Source organism: Mustela putorius, unplaced genomic scaffold, assembly GCF_011764305.1.
Source record: "Mustela putorius furo isolate JIRA1106 unplaced genomic scaffold, ASM1176430v1.1 tig00000450_pilon_pilon_pilon, whole genome shotgun sequence".
Lineage (NCBI taxonomy): Eukaryota > Metazoa > Chordata > Mammalia > Carnivora > Mustelidae > Mustela > Mustela putorius.
The window spans coordinates 3,265,664-3,291,537 of NW_025421385.1; the positions used below are offsets into that span (position 1 = coordinate 3,265,664).

Here is a 25,874-nt window from a genome sequence, read left to right on the forward strand (position 1 = left end):
TGACTGGACCTGTCGATTTTTTGGTTTGATTTTCTGCTGAATTTGCAGACTTGGGCAGCTTGCTCTGCTCCTGCAGAAGGGGAAGGTTCTGGCATATGGAAGCATCCTGTGGAACAGAGGGCCTTGGTGTCCTGTGCTTGCAGACAGGTTTGATGTTGTGTTGATGGACTTGAGACTTGTTGAGCAGGAAAGTCAAGATTTAGAGAGCAGGATAAAGAAACCATCCTGTCAGAGGTGTAGTCTTCGGTGAGCTCCTTGATGAATGATGCTGCCTCGATTTTTAAAAATGATCCTTCTAGACGACTAAAACTGAGAGCCTTTGTTAGAGAAGTTTTTTTTCTTTTACCTTTCTGCAAGAACAGTTGCTCTCAATTTCTCCCTCCGTGGGGCGTACAAATCTTGTTTCTCTCTCTCCCTATTTTAAGAGACATTATAAAAACCATATTGTGTAGCAATGTAGGGTGTCTTTTTACTATTTTTTCTTAAATGCATATTTCAAAGACCAGCTTGTCAACTTTTATTAGGTTATTAGTTATTTCTGAAGTAAAAATTTACTGATTTAAAAATGCTTCTCCTACTTCCGTGGCAGCATTTGGCAAACAAATGGTTCTAATTTGATGGCGGATGGCACATCCTCGACATCACAACCTGAGCCGAAACCAAGAGTCAGACTTAAGTGACTATACCACCAAGGTGCCCCTAATGTTTTTCTAGATTTTGCAAATGTATGTAGTTTTCTTATGAGTAACACACCTGAGTTAAATGAATTTTGATAATCTGCCAATAATTTCAGTTATTTCAACTTACAGTGAAAGGTAGGTGTCATAGTTTTTTCTTTTTTTAAGAGAAAGACTCCTTTTTTTTTTAAAAAAAAAAAGATTTTATTTATTTATTTGACAGAGATCACAAGTAGGCAGAGAGGCAGGCAGAGAGAGAGAGAGGAGGAAGCAGGCTCCCTGATGAGCAGAGAGCCCAATGTGGGGCTCGATCCCAGGACCCTGAGATCATGACTTGAGCACCATCCAGGTGCCCCAGGTGTCATAATTCTTAAAGATTTATTTCCAGATATCTGGAACTCCTTAATTTGTCACGCCAGAAAAATAAGCAATGCTGCTTTTACAGGAATTCCTGTATTCTGTTTCCTGGTGTTTTCTTCCATCCTCCTCTGTCCAAATTCCGGTCTTACGTGATTTAACCAAGTCTTATCATGAACCATATGTTTATTTATTTAAGAAATTAGCTTGCTGATTTTTAAAATTAGGAGTTGCCAAAGGCATACACTTTCATTCAGTCAGTAGGTAAAGTGTTAGGGATTAATTATGTGCCAGGCACTGTTCTAGACTGGGAATGAAGTAGTGAAGAAAGTAAAACTGGTATGTTGGCTACACTAAAGGAAGAAATAAAGCAGAGAAGAGACTTTTTGTGCATTTGTTTGCTTCGGGTGGAATCATTGGCAGTTTTAGAAAAGGTGACCAGAGAGCCCCTGATGAGAGAACGACTGTGGGTCGAGACCTGGAAGAGGTGAGGAATTAATTGGGTCTGGGGGACAGCTGGATAAAGAGCTTCCCAGTCAAGGACACCCACGTGCAAATGCCCTGAGGCAGCGCTCCTGGGGTGTCTCACTAGGGTGGCTGGAGTGAAGTGAGCAAGGGGAAAATAGAGAAGTGAGGGCCAAGGGAGTCATTTGGGGCCAGCTATTACTCTGATGGTATGGGAAGGCACTTGAACTGTGACGTGACGTGGTCTGACTTAAATTTTCATAGGATTGGGACGCCTGGATGGCTCAGTGGGTTAAGCCTCTGCCTTCGGCTCAGGTCATGATCTCAGGGTTCTGGGATCAAACCCTGCATCGGGCTCTCTGCTCAGCAGGGAGCCTGCTTCCCCCCAACATCTACCTATCTCTCAGCCTACTTGTGAACTCTCTCTCTGTCAAATAAATAAAATCTTAAAAAAATTTTTCATAGGATCGCTCTGTTGCCATGTAAAGATTAGAATGGAAGAGGGTAAAGGTGTTAGCATGGAAACTATTTAAGATTCAGGAAAGTACTGACATGTATATGAGCCAGAACATGGCTAGATCCCGGTAAGTAGGAGCAAAGGTTTGCTTGCAGCGGTTGGATTCTAGAGTTAGAGCTAGCTGGACCTGGTGAGTGAGACAGATGATCAAGGATGACTCAACAGGTTTTGCCCTGAGGAACCGAGAGAACAGAGTTGTCATGTATAGAGACAACAGAGACTATTACGGAGGAGATTTTGGAAAAGGTTTATTTTGGAAATGCATGACTACACCACTTTAGGTAGAGTGGCACACCCTAGCAGTGTGTGACTGATTTGTTTGTAAGGTGTACTACCCTGGCTGTATAGTCCGTGTCGATCTCAGATACGTAAGTCTTCTCTTTCTCTGTCTGTAAATGTTCTTTAGTTTGTATTCACAGTGGGTTTAGTTTCCAGGAAGCGGATAAACTGATTTTGTGAGTTATATCTATGTGTTTTATTCTTTTTTGATGCTATTATTTATGTTCATTTTCATTATTATTACTGGTATTTAGAAAAATAAATGATTTTTTATATTTACTTGTATCCTGTGACCTCTCTAACTATGCCTATTCTAATATTTTTGTAAATTCTTTAAGATTTTCATCCTGTAACTTGTTTGCTCCTTGTAAATCAACACTGCTTTACTTCTTCCTTTCTAATCTATGTGCTTTTACTTCTTTCTTTGCTTTCTGGTGTAATGATGCTGGCGAGAACATTTAGTACAATGTCTAATGGAAATGGGGGAGAGCATGCATCGTTGCCTTATTTCTTGTCCGAGAATAGTTTTCCACAAAGAACTATAATGTTTGCTGTCAATTTTTCACAGATGCCTTTTATTGGTTAGGAAAATCTCTGTTTCTGTTGGGAGTCGAGGTCATGAATGGATATTAGATTTTGTCATATAACTTTCTTTGTATCCATTTACTTGATGATATGGGTTTTGTCCTTTATTAACTGGTGTAGCATGTAAATTGCTTTTACATCTTAAACCTCAGATTCCTAAGATAAGACCCTCTCGGCTGTGCTGCATATTCCTTATTATATATGTTGTTAGATTTAATTTGCTAATATTTTGTTAAGGATTCTTGCTCTGGTTCATGAAGCATATTGGTTGTTGATACCAGAGTAAAATGCCTCATAATAAAAGTTGGGACATCTACTCTTTCAACTCTGTGTGGGTTTGGTATTATTTTCATCTTAAATATTTGAGATAATTCACTAGTGAAACCTTATGCATTTTTTAAAAAAGCTGATTCTTGGTAAAATTCCTGACTTCTAACTTTCATAGGCTTAGTCCCTGTCCCCCTAGTTGGGCTGTTCATCTATGTACCTGCTGTGTCTGCTCCTTCAGTCTTTTTCCTTTTTATTTTATTTTATTTTGGGATGTGTGTGGTACATAAACAATTCTAGAACACTGAAAAAATAAAATTAAATAAAATTTAAAAAAATATATATATATATGTACATAATGAATTATTTGCCCCAGGGGTACAGGTCTGTTAATATCAGGCTTACACATTTCACAGCGCTCACCGTAGCACGTACCCTCCCCCATGTCTGCATACAGCCCTCCCCCATGTCTGCATACAGCCACCCTGTCCCTGCCCTCCCACCCCTCAGCAACGCTCAGTTTGTTTCCTGAGATTGAGTCTCTTATGGTTTGTCTCCCTCTTGATCCCATCTTGTTTCATTTTTTCCCTCCCGACCCCTATGACCTTCCACCCTGCTTCTCAAATTCCTATCAGGGAGATCATACGATAATTCTTTCTCTGATTGGCTTATTTTACTCAGCATAATACCCTCTAGTTCCATCCATGTCATTGGACATGGCAAGATTTCGGTTATTTGTTGGCTGCATAGTATTCCATTGTATATATATATACCACATCTTTATCCATTCATCTGTTGATGGACGTCTGGGCTCTTTCCATAGTTTGGCTATTGTGGACATTGCTGCTATAAATACTCAGGTGCATGTGCCCCTTTAAATCCCTACATTTAGGTGCCTCGTTAGCGCAGTAGGTAGCGCATCAGTCTCATAAATCCCTACATTTGTATCTTTAGGGTAAATACCCAGTAGTGTGATTGCTGGGTCATAGGGTAACTCTATTTTCAACTTTTTGAGGAACCTCCATCTTGTATTCCAGAGTGGCTGCACCAGCTTGCATTCCCACCAACAACGTAGGAGGACTCCTCATTCTCCACATCCTCACCAACATCTGTCATTTCCAGAATTCTTGATTTTAGCCATCCTGACCGGTGTGAGGTGGTAGCTCACTGTGATTTTGATTTGTATTTCCCTGATGCCGAGTGATGTTGAGCACTTTTTCATGTGTCTTTTGGCCATTTGAATGTCTTCTTTGCTGGAGTGTCTGTTCGTGTCTTCTGCCCATTTCTTGGGTTGGATTATTTGTTCTTTGATACTGAGTTTGATAAGTTCTTTATAGATTTTCGATACTAGCCCTTTTTCTGATGTGTCATTTGCAAATATCTTTTCCCATTCTGTCAGTTGTCTTTTGGTTTTGTTGACTATTTCATTTGCTGTGCAAAAGCATTTGATTTTGACGAAGTCCCAGTAGTTCATTTTTCCCTTGCTTCCCTGGCTTTGGCAATGTTTCTAGGAAGAAGTTGCCACAGCTGAGGTTGAAGAGGTTGCTGCCTGTGTTCTCCTTAAGGATTTTGATGGATACTTGTCTCAAATTGTGGTCTTTCATCCATTTTGATTCTATTTTTGTGTGTGGTATAAGGAAATGGTCTAGTTTGATTCTTCTGCATGTGGCTTTCCAATTTTCCCAACACCATTTGTTGAAGAAACTGTCTTTTTTCCACTAGACATTCTTTACTGCTTTGTCGAAGATTAGTTGACCATAGAGTTGAGGGTCTATTTCTGGGCTCTCTATTCTGTTCCATTGATTTATGTGTCTGTTTTTGTGCTAGTACCATACTGTCTTGATGATGACAGCTTTGTAATAGAGCTTGAAATCTAAAATTCTGATGCCACTAACATGGGTTTTCTTTTTCAACATTCCTCTGACTATTTGGGGTCTTTTCTGGTTTCATATGAATTTTAGGATTATTTCTTCCATTTCTTTGAAAAAAAATGATGGTATTTTGATAGGAATTATATTAAATATGTAGAGTGCTTTAGGTAGCATAGGCATTTTCACAATATTTGTTCTTCCAACCCATGAGCATGGAACATTTTTTCATTTTGTTGTGTCTTCCTCAGTTTCTTTCCTGTGTACTCTATAGTTTTCTGAGTATGGATTCTTTGCCTCTTTGGTTAGGTTTATTCTTAGGTATCTTATGGTTTTGGGTGCAGTTGTAAATGGGATCAATTGTTTAATTTCTATTTCTTCTTGCTGATGGTGTATAGAAATGGAACTGATTTCTGTGCATTGGTTTTATATCCTGACACTTTACTGAAATCCTATACAAGTTCTAGCAGATTTGGAGTGAAGTCTTTTGGGTTTTCCACATATAGTATCATATCATCTACAAAGAGTGATAGTTTGACTTCTTTGTCGAATTGGATGCCTTTAATTTCTTTTTGTTGTCTGATTGATGAAGCTAGGACTTCTAATACAATGTTGAGTAGCAGTGGTGATAATGGATATCCCTGCCATGTTCCTGATCTTAGGGGAAAAGCTCTCAATTTTTCCTCATTGAGAATGATATTTGCTGTGGGTTTTTCCTAATGGCTTTGATGATATTGAGGTATGTGCCCTCTATGCCTACCTACACTGTGAGGAGTTTTCATCAAGAAAGGATGCTATACTTTCTCAAATGCTTTTTCAGCAACTATTGAGAGTATCATATGGTTCTTGTTCTTTCTTTTATTTATTGATGTATTGTATCACATTGATTGATTTGTGGATGTTGAACCATCCTTTCAGCCCAGGAATAAATCCCACTTGGTCGTGGTGAATGATCCTTTTAATGTACTGTTGGATCCTATTGGCTAGTATTTTTGTGAGAATTTTTGCATCCATGTTGATCAAGCATATTGGTCTGTAATTCTTTTTGATGGGGTCTTCATCTAGTTTGGGGACCAAGATAATGCTGGCCTCATAAAATGAGTTGGGAAGTTTTCCTTCCATTTCAATTTTTTGGAACAGTTTCAGCAGAATAGGTATTAATTCTTTAAATATTTGGTAGAATTTTTTGGGGAAGGGGAAGTCTGGGCCTGGGCTCTTGTTTGTTGGGAGATATTTGATGACTGCTTCAATCTCCTTACTGGTTATGGGTCTGTTCAGGTTTTCTATTTCTTCCTGGTTCAGTTTTGATAGCTTATATGTCTCTAGGAATGCATCCGTTCCAGACTGTCAAATTTGCTAGTGTATAGTTGCTCATAATATGTTCTTATAATTGTATTTCTTTGTTGTTGGTTGTGATCTCTCCTCTTTCATTCATGACTTTATTTATGGGTCTCTTCTCTTTTCGTTTTGATAAGTCTGGCCAGGGGTTTATCAGTCTTATTCTTTCAAAGAACCAGCTCCTAATTTCATTGATTTGTTCTGCTGTTGTTTTGGTTTCTATTTTATTGATTTCTCCTGCGGGTGTAGGCTTTCTTTGCTGTTCTTTCTCCAGTTCCTTTAGGTGTAGGGTTAGGTTGTACACTTGAGACCTTTCTTGTTTGAGAAACACTTATATTCCTATGTACTTTCCTCTCATTTTCTTTTAATTTCTTTCCATGAATTTTTTTCAATTCTTCTTTAATTTCCAGGTTGGCCCAGTCATTCTTTAGTAGGATGCTCTTTAGCCTCCGTGTATTTGTACAGCTTCCCTCCTGTGATTGAGTTCTAGCTTCAGAGCCTTGTGGTCTGAAAATATGCAGGGAATGACCCCAATCTTTTGATACTGGTTGAGACCTGATTTATGACCCAGGATATGATCTATTCTGGAGAATGTTCCATGTGCACTAGAGAAGAATGTATATTCTTTTGCTTTGTGATGAAATGTTCTTAGTATATTTATGATGTCCATCTGGTCCATTGTGTCACTTAAAGGCTTTATTTCCTTGTTTTTCTTTTTGCTTAAATGATCTGTCCATTTCAGTAAGGGGATTGTTAAAGTCCCTTACTATTATTGTATTATTATTAATGTGTTTCTTTGATTTTGTTACTAATTGGTTTATATAATTGGCTGCTATGATGTTTTAGGCATAGATATTTAAAATTTTCAGGTCTTGTTGGAAGGACCCTTTAAGTATGCTACAGTGTCCTTCCTCATCTCTTATAGTCTTTGGCTTAAAATCTAATTTATCTGATATAAGGATTGCCATCCCAGCTTTCTTTTGATGTCCATTAGCATGGTAAATTGTTTTCCACCCCTTCACTTTAAATCTGGAGGTATCTTTGGGTCTAAAATGAGTTTTTTATAGACAGCATAACAATGGGTCTTTTTTTTTTTTTAATCCATTCTGATACTGTGTGTCTTTTGATTGGAGAATATAGCCCATTTACATTCAGGGTAACTTGAAAGATATGAATTTATTGCTGTTGTATTGCCTGTAAGGTGACTGTTATTATATCTTGTCTCTGTTCCTTTCTGGTGTGTTACTTTTAGGCTCACTCTTTGCTTAGAGGATCCCTTTCAATATTTCTTATAGGGCTGGTTTGGTGTTCACAGATTCTGTTAGTTCAATTTGTCATGGAAGCTTTTTATCTTTCCTTCTATTTTCAATGACAGCCTAACTGTATATAATATTTTTGGGTGAATATTATTCTCATTTAGTGCTCTGAATACATCATGCCAGTCCTTTCTGGCCTGCCAGGTCTCTGTGGATGGGTCTGCTGCCAATCTAATATTTCTACTGTTGTATGTTACAGACCTCTTGTCCCAAGATGTTTTCAGGAATTTCTAATTGCCACTGAGACTTGTAAGTTTTACTATTAGATGATGGGGCATGGATCTATTTTTATTGATTTTTAGGGGATTTCTCTGTGCCTTCTGGATTTTGATGTTTGTTCCCCTTGCCAAACTAGGGAAATTCTCTAGTATAATTTGCTCCAATATACCTTCTGCCCCTCTCTCTTTCTTTTTCTTCTGGGATCTCAATTCTTCTAATATTGTTTTTTCTTATGGTATCACTTATCTCTCAAATTCTCCCCTCATGGTCTAGTAGTAGTTTGTCTCTCTTTTGCTCAGCTTCTTTATTCTCTGTCATTTGGTCTTCTATATCACTAATTCTCTCTTCTGCCTCATTATCCTAGCAGTAAGAACCTCCATTTTTTATTGCATCTCATTAATAACTTTTTAAAAAATTTCAGCTTGGTTAGATTTTAGTTCTTTTATATCTCCAGAAAGGGATTCTCTAATATCTTTCGTGCTTTTTTTGAACCCACCTAGCACCTTGATAATCATCTTTCGGAACTCTAGTTGTGACATATTACTAATGTCATTATTGATTAGGTCCCTAGCCATCAGTACTGTCTCTTGTTCTTTTCTTTTTGAGGTGCGTTTTTCCATCTTTTCATTTTATCCAGATAAGAATGGATGAATGAGAGAACAAAATAATAAATGGGTAGCAATGACCCCAGAATAGTATACACTAACCAAATCAGAAGAGACCCAAAACTGGGCCAGGGGGGAGAGGGTAAGCGAATGAGCAGGGGGTGGGAAGAAGAAAGGGGAGAAAAATGAAAAAAAAAAGTATATATTAGACTGGTGAATAGAACAGAGTCAGTTACTTGATTTGGGGTGTATTTGATTCTGTTAGAAGAAACTACCCAAAATTTTAAAGAAAAAAAAACTTATACAAAAATAAGGGTAAACTTGATAAAGGTCTGGAATATGATTATGATGATGAAAATTAGAAATGATTCTAAAAAAGAAATTGATAAGAAGTTGGTTAAAGAAAAAAAAAAGGAGGAAAGAATATAATCAAGCTGGAGACTAGAACAAAGCCATATACTTGATTTAGGGTATATTTTGATCTATTAGAAGAAACTGTATCCCAGAATTAAAAAAAAAAAAAAAAAAAAAAGAAAAACTTATGTGTATACAAGAAATAAGGTTAAATACAATGAAGGGATAAAATATGACTAACAATGAAGATTAAAAAAGATTTTTAAAAAGGTTTTGATAAAATAAAATAGTTAAAAAATGTTAAAATAATAAAGAGGACAAATTTAAAAAATAGAATAAGAAAAAATAAAATTAAAAAATTATCTTTGAAAGGCTAAAGGAAAAAACCAAGAATTCTTTGTGTTGCTTTCCCCTAGCTCTGGAGTTCTGCTGTTCTCATTGATCCATGAACTTGGTCTTGGGTGGATGTTCTTGTTGGTCTTCTGGGAAAGAGGTACTGTTGCCGTCATTCTGAAACTTCTTTGCCTGAGGTGCAATTGCAGTATCCTTGCCGGAGGCCGGGCTAAGTATCTGCTCTGGTTTGGTCTTGGGAGCTTTTGTTCCCTGAATGATTTCAGTAGAGCATTGGAGAACAGGAATGAAAAGTGGCCGCCCAGTCTCTAGCTGGAGGAGCCAAGAGCTCGGGGCCCCACTCCTCAGTATGTCCTCGGAGAAAATCAGTCAATACCTCCGTCTCCCTGGTCTTTGGCCACACTCGTATGGAGCTCACTTGGCCTTATTAGATAGTGTTTCTATCTCTGACATGTGGCCCCATTTGGAGTCTCCAAACCCTGTAGATTCCTGCTGCGTGGTCCTGCGCCATTTCTCCTGGAGGAGGATGGAGGGGTTCTCTCCAGATCTGCTACTTAATTTTATTTATTTATTTGAGAGAAAGACTGTGTGAGAGAGAGAGAGAGAGCACAAGCATAGGGAGCGGTAGAGGGAGAGGAAGGCTCATCCTAGAACCTTGAGATCATGACCTGAGCCAAAGGCAGACGCTTAACCTATTGAGCCCCTCAGTGCCCCCCACCCCCGAACCTTCTTCATCCATTTATCTATCGGATACTTGGGTTGCTTCCATAATTTGGCTATTGTGGATAGTGCTACAGTGTTCATAGGGGTACATATATCTTCTTCAGTTAGTGTTTTCATAATCTTGGGGTAAATACCCAGTAGTGGAATTGCTGGATTATATGGTAATTCTGTTTTTAACTTTTTGAGGAAACTCCACACTGTTTTCAGTGGCTGCAGCAGGTAGCATTTCCACCAACAGTACATGAGGGCTCCTTTTTCTCCACATCTTTCACAACATTTATTGTTTCTTGTGTGTGTGTGTGTGTGTGTGTGTGTGTGTTTTTTTAAGAGAGAGTCGGGCAGGAGGGACAGAAGAACAGGAGAGAAAAGTCCTCAAGCAGACTCCCCACTGGTCAGGGAGCCTGATGCAGGGTTCCATGCTGGGACTCCCAAGATTATGACTTTAGCTGAAACCCAGAGTCAGACACTTAACCAACTGAGCCAGCTAGGCATCCCTCTCGTGTTTTTGATGTTAGTCTTTCTGTCGGGTGTGAGGTGCTATCTCAATGTGGTTTTGATTTGCATTTTGCTGATGATGAGTGTTGTTGAGCATCTTTTCATGTGTCTGTTGGCCATCTGGGTGTTGTCTTTGGAGAAATGTCTGTTCATGTAGAATGGCATAATGTTTTTAATGAAACAGTGAATACTACAGTTTTCTCCCATGATTTTAAAAAATGGCATAGGGCAAAGATGCAAATTAACATTTTCTTTTGCCATCTAGGATGCAGTCCATTATTCCTGGGAAATCTAATTCATCTGTAAATCTGTGATCAATACAATGACTTCTCAGTGTACACCTCTTATTCCTTGCTTTCTTCTGGGCTACAGCTTTATATTTCGTACTTTTCACAAGGAATCAACATATAGATAATCTTGTAGGCAACTGAAGTTCCACAGATCTCAAACCAAAACCACTTTCTTTTCCATGAATTGTTCATTACCTCCTGTGGTTCAGTCACTGTCTGTTACCTAAGGTAGAAGTGGTGGAGTCACCTTGGATGTTTCCTACTCTTTCATTGTCTTTTTGAACTTGTCACTCATTCTTGTGGGCTAGGCTTATCAGTATTAAAGAGAATTTTAAAACTCCATAAGCTTAAGGTTATTACTTATTGTATGCTGACCACGTAGATAAGCTTTGTTCTTAGTAGGCATTCAATAAATATTTCCCAAGTGAATAAATGAACTTCAGTGCTTAGAATTAATTGTGTTAAAAACATTTTGTATTCAATGGATGTAATTTATCAACCTGGCAGCATAGTTATCTTTCTGACTGCTCATCTTCCTAGTGTTTTTAAAGTCCCTGATTCTTCCTAAAACATAGTTTAATACCTGATATAATATTTTTAAGTGAATTACATTGATCGCAAAAGTATAAAATAGTAATTAATATACTTTTGTAGAGAAAGTCTAGAAAAATGCAGTTTCTGGATCAACTTATAATAAAAATTTTTAAGCAGTTATGTTTTCTAGTAAAGAAAAATATGACTTTTAGTCATTTTGAGAAAATGTCTATTCTTTCATTTTCTTCATTTCAAATTTACATGTGAGCACATGACTTTTTAAATCCCCTTTGAAACGTGAAAGGAATGGTTTATAGAAATCCCTGACATAAGGGATTTGTAGACTTTCACTTTTAGGGTATAATTCTTTTAGACTTAGATAAATAAAAATGCTGATGTGAATACTAAAAGAACGTATCATCAGGGCGTTAAATGGTCATAAGAAATGATTGCTTTTATCCTGCTTGTGTTATCTAAATCCTGGTGGTGAAACAGTGAAAACTGAACTTATTGACTGAAAGTCTGTCTGTGTATTTTGTGCATTAGTCTTTTTGTGTGTTTCTCTTTTCTCCATTTTTCTATTTCTATTTCACCACACTAAGTTGCATCATGTGAAACTTGCTTTTCTTTCCTTTATAAAGTATATTTTAAAAGCCTTCTTAAAACGTGTATACTACGAGAAGTTTATTTCTATGGCAGCATTTATTATTAGTTTTTTTTTTTTAAGATTTTATTTATTTATTTGAAAGAGAGAGAGAGAGAGAGGAGAGAAAAGTCAGCAGGAGAAGCAGACTGCCTGCCGAGCAGGGAGCCTTATGTGGGACTCGATCCTGGGACTCCAGGATCATGACCTGAGCGGAAGGTGGTCACTTAACCAATTGAGCCACCCAGGCACTCCCCCCCCCTTTTTTTTTTTACATTTTATCAAATGCTTTACTTAGTAATCTCAGTATATAGTAATGGATTTAAAATTTTTCTTGTTGCTATTACTTTAAATATGTGGGTTGTACTTTCCCTTTGGTGGCTGAAATGGCTGTCCGCAGATTCATTGTTTGTGGCTAAGGTGCAGAGTGTATTTATTTGGCATTAGGCCTGTATGTATTTAGTGGCTGTTGTCCCAACACTTGAGAAACCACTTTGACTTTCAGGGGGCAGAGTTGGATCTCAGGCATTTGGCTAATGTTACCATGTGGCTCCCATTAGCAACATTGAATCTACCTGCTACTTTTCAAATTGGATGGTTACTCAGTCCTTGTGCCTTTAATCCAGATCAGCCATCCGGACTCTCAAACCATTTCAGGCATGTCACCGTCATCCAGAAAGGGGAGTTTCATCCATCCCAGCTGTCTTTAAGGCCAAAGCCTTGAACTTTCTTTACCTCTAGGCTGCTTACTCATTCCCTGTTTTTACCCATCTTCTCATTCACTGATGACTTCTTCAGGACAGCTCTCCAGTTCACTTAGATTTGCCCTCAGCTGACTTGAGTGTCATCAGATGTGTGCCCTTGAGCTCCACGTTCCTCGGGCTCTTTCCAGGAGCTCCCTGACTTCATCCAGCCTGTGGCACCTATCCCTGAGTGGTCCTTCTGGAAGCTGTTGAATTTAGACCTGCCTGGTTCCTTTGTGGTGAGTAAGTAGTTAGGCACACATTCTTGTTAATATGGTGGTTAGCTAGGCAGTCTGTATTCCCAATTTAAACACTCACGGGTATATCTAAAATATTCCTATTTCTGAAATAACACCTAGATGAAGTATTTGCTAAATATAGGTAAATATGGGTTTCGTGAAGTCAGATTACATTTAAACAGCATGACTGGATTTCTGTCAAAATTTTAAATCCTAGTATTTCTTGATATAAAAGTGCTTATTATTTTAGATAGGTGTTATTAAATAATTCACTCGGTAATCAGTATGTGTGCAGATGTTTGCACATATTCCTTTAAATATCCCTAAATCTCTACTCCCTATGGAGTAGTACTATTATTGTCCCTGTCTTTTGTTTGTGAGGCGACAGAGTCTTAGAGGGGTAAGTGAGTTTCTTAAGGAACTTGGCCTGAATAGATGGAGGTTGTGTCTGCTTACCCAGAACCTGAAGAACCGGGACGTGCTGTCTTCCACCAGCTTACTCTGGGTTTACCACTGAATTGGTAAGAGGCAAGAGTCTTAAATCCTTTATACTGGATAATCTTTCATTTTAGACTTTACTTTGGAGGTATAGTTTTCTGAGTCATGGGAAGGGTGACTTGTGGTGTACTTGAGCTAATTCTTTCAGTTCTACTTGAAAAATCATTGTTTTCATCATTATCACTTTGAGCAACTTAGGTTTTCATTTGGCTTTCACAGTTAAAGAAACTTTCATTGATGTTCTCAGCCAAGGGAAAACACATACTTAATTTTATTTTGGCTTAGAAATATAGCACTGTGGGATTTGCCTTCTGATAAATGCAATTACGAGTGTTAGAAACAATGTCTTCTCTGCAACCAAAGCACCCAGCAGCTGTTAATTCACGTGGAATAAATAATCATTTACATAGGTCAGAATCCTGGCAGTATATTCAATCAAGTTTCACTAAATGACTTCTTTTTAAGTCTTAAACAGTCTTTCAGCGGGAATGTACTTGGATGGGAAGAAATTACTTAGGTGAGATAGATAGAAGGCAGAGATAATTATTGTAAGGCATTAATTTTTTTTTTCAAATTTATTGAGATAATTGTCTTCTTTTGTTTTTTTTAAAGATTTTATTTATTTATTTGACAGACAGAGATCACAAGTAGGCAGAGAGGCAGGCAGAGAGAGAGAGGAGGAAGCAGGCTTTCCGCGGAGCAGACAGCCGATGCAGGGCTCGATCCCAGGACCCTGGGATCATGACCTGAGCCGAAGGCAGAGGCTTTAACCCACTGAGCCACCCAGGCGCCCTGAGATACTGTCTTATGTATCATTTTGAGTGTACAGCTTGGTGATTTTATACTTGCATATATTGAGAAAAAATTAACATAAAAAGGCTAGTCAACATTGCCACCCTCCGCCTTTTTTGTGTGTGGTGATGACTTTTAAGACCTTATACTCTTAACTACTTGCAAGTATATAATACAGGATTGTTCATTATAGTCAACCAGTCTACAAATTAGGTTCCCAGAATTGATTCATCTTATAACTAGGACTTTGTACTCCGACCAACATCTCCCTTTACTCCCCTCCCCTCAACTTTTGGCAACCACCGTTCTGTTCTCTATTTCTCTGAGTCTGTGGGCTTGACAAAAACCCAAAGAAGCATCTTATCCCTTTGTTTTTGTTACAGCTTTGGAGCCATTTTAATGATATTGAAAACCATTTATATGTGTCATGTGATAACCTCCATTTATTGCATAGAGAGGACTTTGCCTTTTTACATAAAGAAGCCAAAAAATAAATTACCTTTAGAGCCTATTAATCTCTTCCCTGTTTTGATAAATGATTAGAAGAAGCTACTGTATAAAGTCTTGTGTTTGGAAACTCATGTCTACCAGCACATTAGGGAGAAAAACTTTAATATAAAGTGTTCCATGCTATACTACATACAGGGATACATTTCTGGAACTGGTGTTATAGGTGGACTGAAGGATGTCCAGAATTAGGGAAACATATCCAAATGTAAAGAAATCCTAATTTTTCAGGAAATAGACATTAAACTGTTTGGGTGGAAAAAGAAACATGAAGGTAATGTTAAAGAAAGAAATCCCATCTGATCTCAAGGGAGATTAGGAACTTGAGTAGGAGCGTGGACTACTAAGAGGGTCTTTTGCTTGGCCACTTGTTTTTCAACTTGGATGCATCTGCGATCATCCGGGACTGGCCAGTTTCCAGCAAGCACATCTAGATATCTGTGAAATCACATTAAGACAAAGACTGACTCATTGATTAACTCGTGTAGTGATGATGGTCCTGTGTTGGGGGTTCGTAAGAGTACTTTAAAGTTTGGTGCTTTGCTAGAAGACTCCAGGACACAGCATATAGTCATCCTCTCGGTTAAGATTTCTTACAGCAAAAGAGGAAAGGAATGCAACATCCACAAAGGGAAAGGCACACAAGGCAAAGACCATGCGGACCTGCCACATGCATGTGCTGGTCCTCCCAGTGAAGCAACGCAGGAGCTGTTTGTTCTCAGAAACAATTGTGCGGACACGTGGGGAGTGTTGACTACCCGAAAACCTCAGTAGAGACTTCATAGTCTGTGTTTTTACTGTGGCGGGTTATATAGGCACCCTCTGCCTGTCACTGTCCCAAACTGCAGACTTGTAGAGGGAAAGCAGGTGTTTGGCATAAACCACACTGTCGGCTCACGCAGCCTAGCACAGGGGCCACCGCACGACTTCAGTGCCGAGTTCCCAAGGGCCGGCCAAGGGCCAGCCTTGCAAGCAGGCAGCCTCCCGGAGGAGAGCAGGGTCAGGCCCCTGTGCTAGGTCTTGGCTGCACCAAGCCAGGGACTGCGCTACAGGGACAGAGGGAGATGCGTTCCTGCCCTCGTGGAGTGTGCGGCTGCCTCGGAGAGGCGAGGACACGGACCTAATGGAAGGGTCCCCGTGGGATCTGGACGTGAGGGCAGACTGCAGTGGAAGCACGAAGGACAAGGGCAGGGAGGGCAGGACGTGTGTTTCGTGGGGGGTCTGGGGGGCTCAGTCGGTTATGGGTCTGCCTTCGGCTGGGCCACTGCGACCGGCCCCGTGTTGGCCTCCGTGCTGGGCGGCGCGTCTGCTTCTGCCTGTGCTGTCCCCGGGCTTGTGCTGTCGCTCTCCTGTGCTGTCCCCGGGCTTGTGCTGTCGCTCTCCTGTGCTGTCTCCCGGGCCTGTGCTGTCGCTCTCCTGTGCTGTTCCCTGGGCCTGTGCTGTCGCTCTCCTGTGCTGTTCCCCGGGCTTGTGCTGTCGCTCTCCTGTGCTGTTCCCCGGGCTTGTGCTGTCGCTCTCCTGTGCTGTCCCCGGGCTTGTGCTGTCGCTCTCCTGTGCTGTCCCCGGGCCTGTGCTGTCGCTCTCCCTCTCCGTCTCCAATAACGAACTAGAGTCTTTGAAAGAAAAGGACGTGAGCTTATGGGCAGGTGTTTTCAAATCGGCTCCGTGTGTCCCGCGGCCGGGGGAGAGGGAAACAGCGGCGGGGGCGTCGGGGGCGGCGGGGTCCGCGGGTCGGCGGGGGTCCGAGCCCTGAATTCGTCCTCCGTCCACGGCTGACCCGCGGCTCCGGCCGTTCCGCTCCACCGTGTCTCCGCACCTGTCCCAGCCTCTGATGGCGCCGTCGGGGTTTAATGCGTAATTTGCGTCGAAGGGCGGAGCGCGGTCCCAGTCGGAAGGCGACGGTCGTCGGGGGCGGCCCGGAGGACGTGAAGGTGAAGCCGGGCTGGAGCCTTAGCAGGCCGCGCCTCTGCTCCCGCCGCGGTCCCCGCGTGGCCCACGGCCCGGAGGACGGACGCGGCGACCCGACTCCACGCGTTTTCCTCTCCGGAGTCCGAGGCTCGTCAGTCCCGGCCGCGCCGTGCGGGGGCGCGTGCGGGGGTCGCGGCCGCTCGGCCTCCGCAGGGCGCTTGGCCGCAGCCGCGCCTCCTCCCGTAGCGCCGGCTCCGCGGCTCCGCGCCGACCGGGACCGGCGGCCGATGGACCGGCTTCTCCGTCCTTGCGCCGACGGGACGTCGCTCCGATGTCGCTTCGCTTCCTTGTAAAGACTCGATGCGACGGAGGCCGCGGAGCCGGCGGAGAAGCGGGTCTCCGCCGAGCAGGGAGCCGACGCGGGCTCGGTCCCGGGGCGCGGGGACCAGGACCCGAGCCCGGGGCCGCGGCAGCGGCTGGGCCGCCCGGGCGCCCTCCCGTTCCGTCCGAGCGGCTGGGGGCGCCGCGAACCGCGACTCGTGAGGGAGGTTTCCGGGCGCCGCGGCCCCGGCCGTTCCCTGCCCCCGCCGGCCCCGAGACCCCGCCGCGCCGCGGGGCTCCGCGGAGGGAGGCGGCGGGAAGCCGGACGCACCGCCCCGCTGGCGTCCCCGCCGGAGCCGGCAGGCCGCAGGTCCGCCTTCGCGCTGCGGCGCCCGCCGTCCGCCCTCTCCCTCGTCGGTGCGGCCCTGCAGACGGTGCAGCGCGTCGGCGGCAGCGCGTCCCCGCGCGTGCGAACCCGGTCCGACCCCAGCTTCGGGGACCAGTAGTTGCGGGGATGCGGCTTCTCGGGGCAGGCCCGGCCCCCGAAGGCCGGACGGACGTGCTGTGTCGCCAGGCGGACGCTGGCGTCGCCTCTGCGGCCGGTGCGGCCGCGCTGCGGGCTTCAGCTCCCGCTGTTTCGGGAACGCGGCCCGCAGCGGTGGCGCGGCCGCGGCGATCCTGGCGGCGGAACGAGACCCTCCGGTGCGGGTCCCCCTGCGCGCCCGGGGGCGCCTCCGTGACGCGGGACCAGGCCCTCGTGCCAGCGGCGCCGCGCGTGGGGAGGAGCGGCCGTGGATGACCGGGACGGTTCGCGCCTCCCGCCGAGGAAGTGGCCGCGGCGCGTGGGAACCGGAGGAAAGCGGGGTCCGAGGAGCAGCCCGTGGGCAGCGCCGCCGCCGACTCCTGCCCGGGTGCGGCGGCCGTTTCCGCGGACTGACCCCGTTCCTGCCCGCGACCCTGCGGCGACGGCGGGAGCCGCGGCAGGGACCTCAGAGCAGGACAGAAACGTGGTGGGAGAAGCCCCAGCAGGGTCTGGGAGGACCGGCTCCGGTTTGGAAACGAGTCCTTTTGGGGGTCCGGTGCCACGAAACGGAATTACGGACTCCAGAGAGATGGTCTCTGGCAGGGCGAGTCCGTCGCTGCGGCACACTGCGTCGTCGTATTTTTTAAAAACGGACACAACCGCCCTGGCCTTCAGCAACCACCACTCGCGTCACTTAATAACCACCAGTGTGGAGGCACGAAGACCCTCCACCAGCAAAAAGATTATGTCCCGCTGAAAGCCCAGATAATGGTTACCATTTTTTAAGGAATAAAGTATTTTGTAGTTAAGGTTCATACCTTGTATTTTTAGACATAATGCTAATTGCACTCTTAGCAGCCTGCACTATAGTGCAACAAAGCACGTACCTGCACGAGGAAGTAAAAAAAAAAAATTTGATTCACTGTATTGTACTATTTGCTTTGTTGCTGTGGTCTGGATCCAAACCCACAATGTCTCCAACTTGGGCCTGTAATTACAACTGAAGAAACATCAAATTTTTTCAAATCTGGGATTTCATAAAAATACTAATTTTTTTAGTTGGTCACCGACAGGGGAGTGCTACTGAACCAACTCACAGTGAAAACTCGTAAATAAAGGGAAATAAATGAAGCATATATTCTGTCTTATTTAGATGACTAAACAGTCGATGAAACTAAGTTTCTCCTTGGAATATTTCAGCTAATAAATGAAGATGACATTACAGAATTAGGAAACCACTCTGTTCAAGCCCTAGTGAATCAGTAACTGTTGGATCATAGATGCTGCTAATATCACAGCAGAGAGACAGCCAGATGGTGTAAACCTTTTGACAGAAGAACACAGTACCACTTAAAACCTTGTCTACCCACCTCCAGATTCAACCTCAATTTGTTCAGGTCTCTAGATCTAATTTCAGTCTTCAGGAAATGCAAAGAGCAGATAAACGTGGTAACCACCACCACAGGGATTCAGTCAGAAAAATACCTACTGCAGAAAAACATGGAACAAAAGATGTGTTTTCTTCAATAATAAATTATAACGGGGAAAATAAAAGAGATGGAGGGGAACTTATAGGATAAAAGAGACCTAGGAAAAATACCACACAACTCCAGCTGCGGCATACAGACCTTACCTGGGTCCAGGTTCATTTAACCTATTAAAAAAACATTGACTAATAGAAACTTCAACATTTGGATGTTGATGGTATTAAAACTAATGATAAATTTCTCTGTGGATTTAATACTAACTTTTGTGGTTAGCATAGTTCTTGTTTTTTAGAGATATACATTGGCATATATGAATATTGAAATGATGTATGAGATTGTCTCAAAATTAGAAGAGGGTGGGGGTGGGGGGAACAAATGGAAAATATTGGCTATGAGTTGATCATTGTTGAAGTTGGGAATAGAGAACATGAGAGCCCATTAAGTTTGTATGGTTTTGCAAGTTTAAATTTGTATACATATGTATGTCTGTACACACCCAGTCTCCATCAGAATAAACAGAATATATGTGTTATAGACGACAGTAACCAAAAGGGTAGTGTTACATTATCAGAAGCTGCAAGATTTCTGCTGAGACGGGAGAAAGTAGCGTCCTGCTCCTAGGTTTAAAAAAAGATGAAAAGGGAATGATCATTGACAGTAGCATTTGGTCGCTGATACTTTGTATTACCATGAATTGAAACACAAATGAAGCTGATTCTTTTCATTATGGTCCAGTAATAAGATATTGAATAAGATTTGAAGTAGGAGGCATTGCTGTGGCTTTCATCTGTTTGCCTATTTCTTGAAAACAGTCAGCATCAGAACAAACCTGTTGGTTATCTGTTCCCCAGGTTGTCGGCTTAGTTACTGGACACACCATTGTCTTTATAAAAATATGTATCAGTCTTTATTTTGCCCTTTGTTATAGGTCTTCAGGTTCAGTGCTAAATCTGTGCGTGACATGTGCCACTCTGCTGCTTTTGCTTTGGTTTTACTTAGGTTGTAATCCTTCATGGTGTTTTCAGTGGGCATCGTGAAAATAGTGAAATTCATCCAAATGTTTCTAACTCTGTCTGCTCATTCAGTCTGTCAGTATCCTGAGCATCCCTTCTGTCACTGCGACTTTGACCCAGCCCCTGCTCCTCAGCATCCCTGCCACATGTAGGCGAATGAGATACATAAATGTTGCGTAGATGAAAGAACATAGCTTATTAGTAGAAATGAAGTATTTTAAAAAAAGACATTGTTTCAGATGTCCATGTTACCTTGGAATCTGTATGATTCATTGTATGGATCTCTAGTGGCAGATTTTTAATCATCAGATGCTAGTGTACGCTAATGACAGCTCTGGTCTGACCTCCTTGCTTTTGTTGGTTTTATTTTCAAAAAGAAAAAAAAAAAACCCGAAACTGTCAAGTCCTGTCATTTTCTCTTTCTCTCTCTTTCTTTTTTTTTTTTCCTCTTTTTGACATACCAAGGTGTATATGGCATGGGAAGCAATGGAAGCATTAAATCAAAGTCAAGACAAAAACAAAAGACACATGTTTTGTCATCATACATGTACCATTTTCTAAGAGTGTGGGTCATTGTTATTTCATTGTCTTATTCTGGGTTGATCCTGTATTGGCCCAAAGGTTCTTTGCAAAACTGGATGTTAATAGGAAATAAAAGTGAATAACATGTTACTAAAAAAGTGAGAGAGATTGCTTTTGATGACTGAGGACACTGAGCATACATTGAGTGCTAAAATGAAAATGGAAATTTTGGGGGCACCTGGCTCCTCAGTTGGTTGAGTGTGAAACTCTTGATCTTGGGGTTGTGAGTTGGAGCCCCATGTTGGGTACCGAGATTACTTAAAAATTAAACCTTTTAAAAAAGGCTTAAAAAGTGGAAGTATTAGAAAGTTTAGAGTTTTAAGGAAGTGAAAGTTATAAAACTATGATTTGAGCCTCTAAACAAATTATAATATTGGCTTCATACAGGTAGAAGATGCTGTCTATGGATTACCTTACCGAACTATTCTAATGACCCTGTGATAGTGCTATTCCCATAGTTCAGGTCTCATTCCCATACAGACAAGAAGCCAGGCTGAGAGAGATGAGGCTCTTTGCCCAGGTTTATGCCCAGGTTGGTAGGTGAGATGAGGATCTAACTTTTGCCTGTATTTTTAATCACCAGGTCAGAATGCCTCTTCCTGCCATTCTCCCATCGAAGAGGGTCATGATTTTCTTGAAGGATGAATGGTAATTTGGGAAGACAGTGATACTCAGATCTTTTGAGACATTTGAGATATAAATCTATTTGATACTCTGGAATTCTGAATTCTGAATTCTGGAAAATGGAGTTTACAACCAAAATGGTGTATTTGGCATTTTATTCTCTTCCACATACTTAAATCCAGGATTTAATTAATTAATTAATTAATTATTATTATTTTTTAAAATTATTTTTAGTCTAGAAGTTTACTTAGACATCATAACTCATTTATGACTGAATTGATCTTTAAAAATTCAGTTTTAGTTAATTTATACAAAGTAAGTATCATGGAGTGGGGAGTTATGCTCTGTCTCCTGGAGGGCAGAGTATCTACATAGGTTATTTGGAATTCTTCTGTGTGGGATATTTGTTCTTCTCTGTTTATTTATTCAGGCCTTTATCTACATCAGTAAGGACTCCTGGATTACTTTAGTCCACTCAGGCTGCTGTCACAAAATACCGCAGGCTGGGCGGCTTATAAACAAGAGTGTTTATTTCTCATATTTCTGAGGGTGGGAGGTCTAAGGTCATTGCACTTGCTTACTTGGGTGAGGGCCTTCTTTTAGGTCATGGACTTTTTATATCCTCACATGGCAGGAGGGTCTAGGGATCTCTGGAGCCTCTCGGTAAAGCCCTGATGTGGGTTCCACCCTAACCAGTTAAGCTTCCCCAGAGGCTCTACCTAGTAATGCCATCACTTTTGGGAATTAGGAGTTTAACATACGAATATGGAGGGGCAGGATACAAACATTGGAACCATAGCATGGATATTATTTTATTTTTTGTAGTATTATCCTAAACTGCTTTATTCTGTTACTCAGATGGTTCCATGTGTGAATCATTGGGAGAGCCTTCAATCAACTTCTGTATCCTTTTGGCATATCCCATCATTTTGTGTGTTTCACATGTATACACACGTAACCCTTCTTTTATGGAAATAAGATGATCCGAGCTCATCTTAGATTTTGTGGACTTGTTCTAGACTCCCCCATTTCTCGACGCAGCTGAGGTTCCTTTTACTGGAGAGCGGTATCAGAATCCGGGAGCTGGTCCTGGTGTGTTGTTGCTTGTAGGTCCTCTCTGCTACCAGGCAGGGAGATGTGTGTGTGTACTGACCTGAGCCTCTACGGAGTCTATCTCTCGGTAGCCATCCGTATCCGTATTCAGCTAAATATGAGTTCATATGGACGTGTCAGACTCTAATCTGTTACCCTGTCGACTTTTCTAGACTCCTTTTGTTTATCTCTAACCTCCAACTCTACCACTGAGAAGCCTTGTTCCCACCGAATACTTATTTAATTGTTCAGCTTCAGTGTACATGAATAGTGTTGTGAGAATTGTTAAATTCTACCTGCCATGAGACAACTTTGTCGACTAGAGTGCAGTGATTGCTTCCAGCCATACAGATTCCACTCATTTCCTTACCCCCCAGCCCCCTCAGGGATGATGTTTTGTACATTTGTCATACGTTTAGATTCTTTTTCATAACCTGCCTTCCATTCTGGGATAACCTGACTTTCTAAACGGTTTCTTAAAATTTTACAGCATCTGTGGGTTTTGGCAAACGCATGATGTCACTTATTCACCATTACGGTATCGTATGGGATCGGTTCACCACCCTAACAGATGCACTCCTTCAGCCTTTCATTCGTTCAGCCTTTCTCCCTTCCCCGCAGGCATCTAGCAGCTGGTGATTTTTTTACTCTCTCTCACTATAGTTTTGGCTTTACCAGAATGTTGTATAATTACAATTACATAATATACAGCCTTTTCATACTCGCTTTTTGTACTTAGCAATATGCATTTAAGCCTAATCATGTTTTTCAGGGCTTACCTCCTTTCTCACTCTTTTTTATTTTATTTCTTTTCTTAAGATTTCATTTATTTATTTGACAGAGATCACAAGCAGGCAGAGAGGCAGGCAGAGAGAGAGAGGGAAGCAGGCTCCCCGCTGAGCAGACAGCCCGATGCGGGACTCGATCCCAGGACCCTGAGATCATGACCTGAGCCGAAGGCAGAGGCTTAGCAGACTGAGCACCTGGGCACCCCTTGTTAGCTTATTTCTCTTTATTGCCAAATAATATATAATTGTATGGATTTCCCACCACTCTTGTCTCCCCTTGCCTATTGCTGGACTGCTTTGGTACTTTCAGTTTTGGATGGCAGTGAGTAAAGCTACTGTGAACGTTGACACGCAGATTTTTGTGTGCACGTAAGTCCTCAAGTCAGTTGAGCAAGTACTTAGCAGTGTGATTTCCAGGTCATATAGTAAGATTCTAGTTAGCTTTATTAGAAACTGCCAGACAGTCCAAAGTGACTGCCATTTTGCATTCTTATTAGCAGCGAGTGAGAATTTTTGGTGCTCCATATCCTTGCCAAAATTGACAGTCAGTTTTCAGATTTTAGCCATTCTAATAAGTATGTAGTAGAGTCTAATTTTTGTTTTAACATCAGTTCACTAATGACAGATGAACATCTCTTCATGTGCTTATATATCATATCTCTATCTTCTTTGATGAAATGTCCGTTCAGGTCTTTGACTCCTTTTTAATTGGTCTGTTATCTTCTTGTTGAGTTTTAAGTGTTCTCCATATATTTTAGATACAAGTCCTGTAATCTGGTATGTAATATGGCAAACAGGACTCGCATATCTGTGCACTACGATGACATGAGATGATGGGGGGATGAGTCAATTACAACTTTATTTTTCCGGCCTGGGTCTCTGGGAAAATGAAGAGTACCGGTCACACAGAGAATAGAGCTGAGCGTTGAAATCACTTTGGGAGGAAGTGGGACAGATCTGACTTATTTAGTTTTGAGTCAAGACGGAAGAATAGCCGAAGACTAGAGATCAAAAGTGTATTGCTATTCCTGATTCAGATTTTGCTGCCATCATTATAGATCACTAAAGAGAAAGCAGAGGTAAAGGGCAAAATGGAATTTAGGATAAGACCAGTACAGTGTTGTGCTGCAAAAGTGATGAAGTTTTAAGATGGGATCGAATGTCAGCTACGCACCGCTATGAAAGACTGAAGGACATGGTTGAAGGGAAGGTGAAATCCGCATTGTCTGTCTTCCTGAGGTCAAAGCAGCTGTTAGTTACTTGAGTATCCCGTTTCGTATCTGAGGATGGTCATCTACTCTGTCAGAACTCTCTTACTTTACTCAGGCTTTCATCTTCAGCACCTTCTAGAATTTCTCAAATGAAGTTTTACATCACTGGAGCTCTTCTGCCATGTGAGCACAGACGGGTCTTAGTTTTCTTTTATGTAATACAACTATATAATTATATATCCTTATGTGTCTGTAGTTTACATTGATTGTGGAAGTAATGAATTCATTGAAAAAAAATTATTTGCCTTCTCAACTGTACCATTCTGTTGAGGAATCGTAACAGTTGTAACTCTAGTCCCCAGCAGAATTAATTAACACATGTTAATTCTGTGGCTTGTCTGGTGGTGGGAACATGCAGCCTGTTCCCTGGAGTCATAAAGCTATGCTTCCTTTTCTTCTTTTCTGTCTCTGAAAGGACAGATTTTCTACCTCCTTTTTTACCTAACTGTCCCTAAGGATGATAGTAATTGACTGAATAATTCACAGAGGGGATATAATAGTAAGAATAATTGCCATCTCAGAGTAATAATTATTAATCGCCTGTTCGTGATTTGGAGTTGTTCAGTGAAAAGCATACCAATATGAGCACCAATTTCAAAACATATAATATTATATGTTCAACAGGAAAATATGTCACAGTACTTTGTTTGAAACTCCTATGTATATTCAACAGTTGTTACTAGACCCAAAACTTATTTCAGTGAACCTGACTACATACATGGAATACCAAGGAACTGGATGTCGATGGCTCGGAGCTGAGTACTAATTATATCATTGGGTTCAGAGAGAAAGGAGAATTTGTGCTGTAAACTATGCAAGATAAGAATCTATTCAGTAAACATTGCTTTAGCACCTAAAATGTACCAGCACTGCATTTTCCTGTTTGCTTATCTGGCTAAGAGTTTCACTTACCTCGTGAGTTGAAGCCATGGTGACTATTTACAGGAAGATATAACTACTTTGTAGAGCTTGCCTCTACCCCACTGGAGTGCACCAGTGGCTCCAGGACAGCACTGGGATTTGCTCTTGGAAAACAGCTGTGTCACATGATACAACATCCGCAGTTTAAAATTGCTAAAGGTTTAAACTTTTGTCTTTTTTGCTCTTTTTTTCATAGTGGCAAAATAACATAATATTAATTTTGCCATTTTAACCGTTTCAGATATATAATTTAGTGGCAGTAATTATACTCACCACATGTACTATAACCCTTACCTCTGTCCACTTCTAAAACTTGGCATTCACCCAAAACAGAATTCTGTCCCTAATAAGTCATAATTCCCCATGCCCCCCTCCCTCAGCTCCTCATAAGTCCTAAACCTACTGTCTCTATGAGGTTGCCTGTTCTAGATATTTCATGTAAGTGGAATCATGCAATAATTGTCCTTTGTGTCTGGCCTTTTTCACTTGCCATATTGTTTTCAAGGTTCCTCTGTGTTGTAACATGTATCTCTGAACTTAGTCCTTTTCATGAGTGAATAATATTTCATTGTGTGTATATACATCTTTACATTCGTTTTATATCTTAAATCAATCCTAGCATAATGTGTCATTTTTCTGTATTTTTGATGTTTATGGAGGTGTCATCTAGATTAATTTCATT

At 41.7% G+C, this 25,874-nt stretch overlaps 1 protein-coding gene across 2 annotated transcripts in view; it reads left to right on the forward strand.

Moving 5' to 3' along the window:
* PDE10A (phosphodiesterase 10A) overlaps positions 1-25,874 on the forward strand; it is a 231,585-nt gene that overhangs the window by 35,602 nt on the left and 170,109 nt on the right. The window lies entirely within an intron of this gene.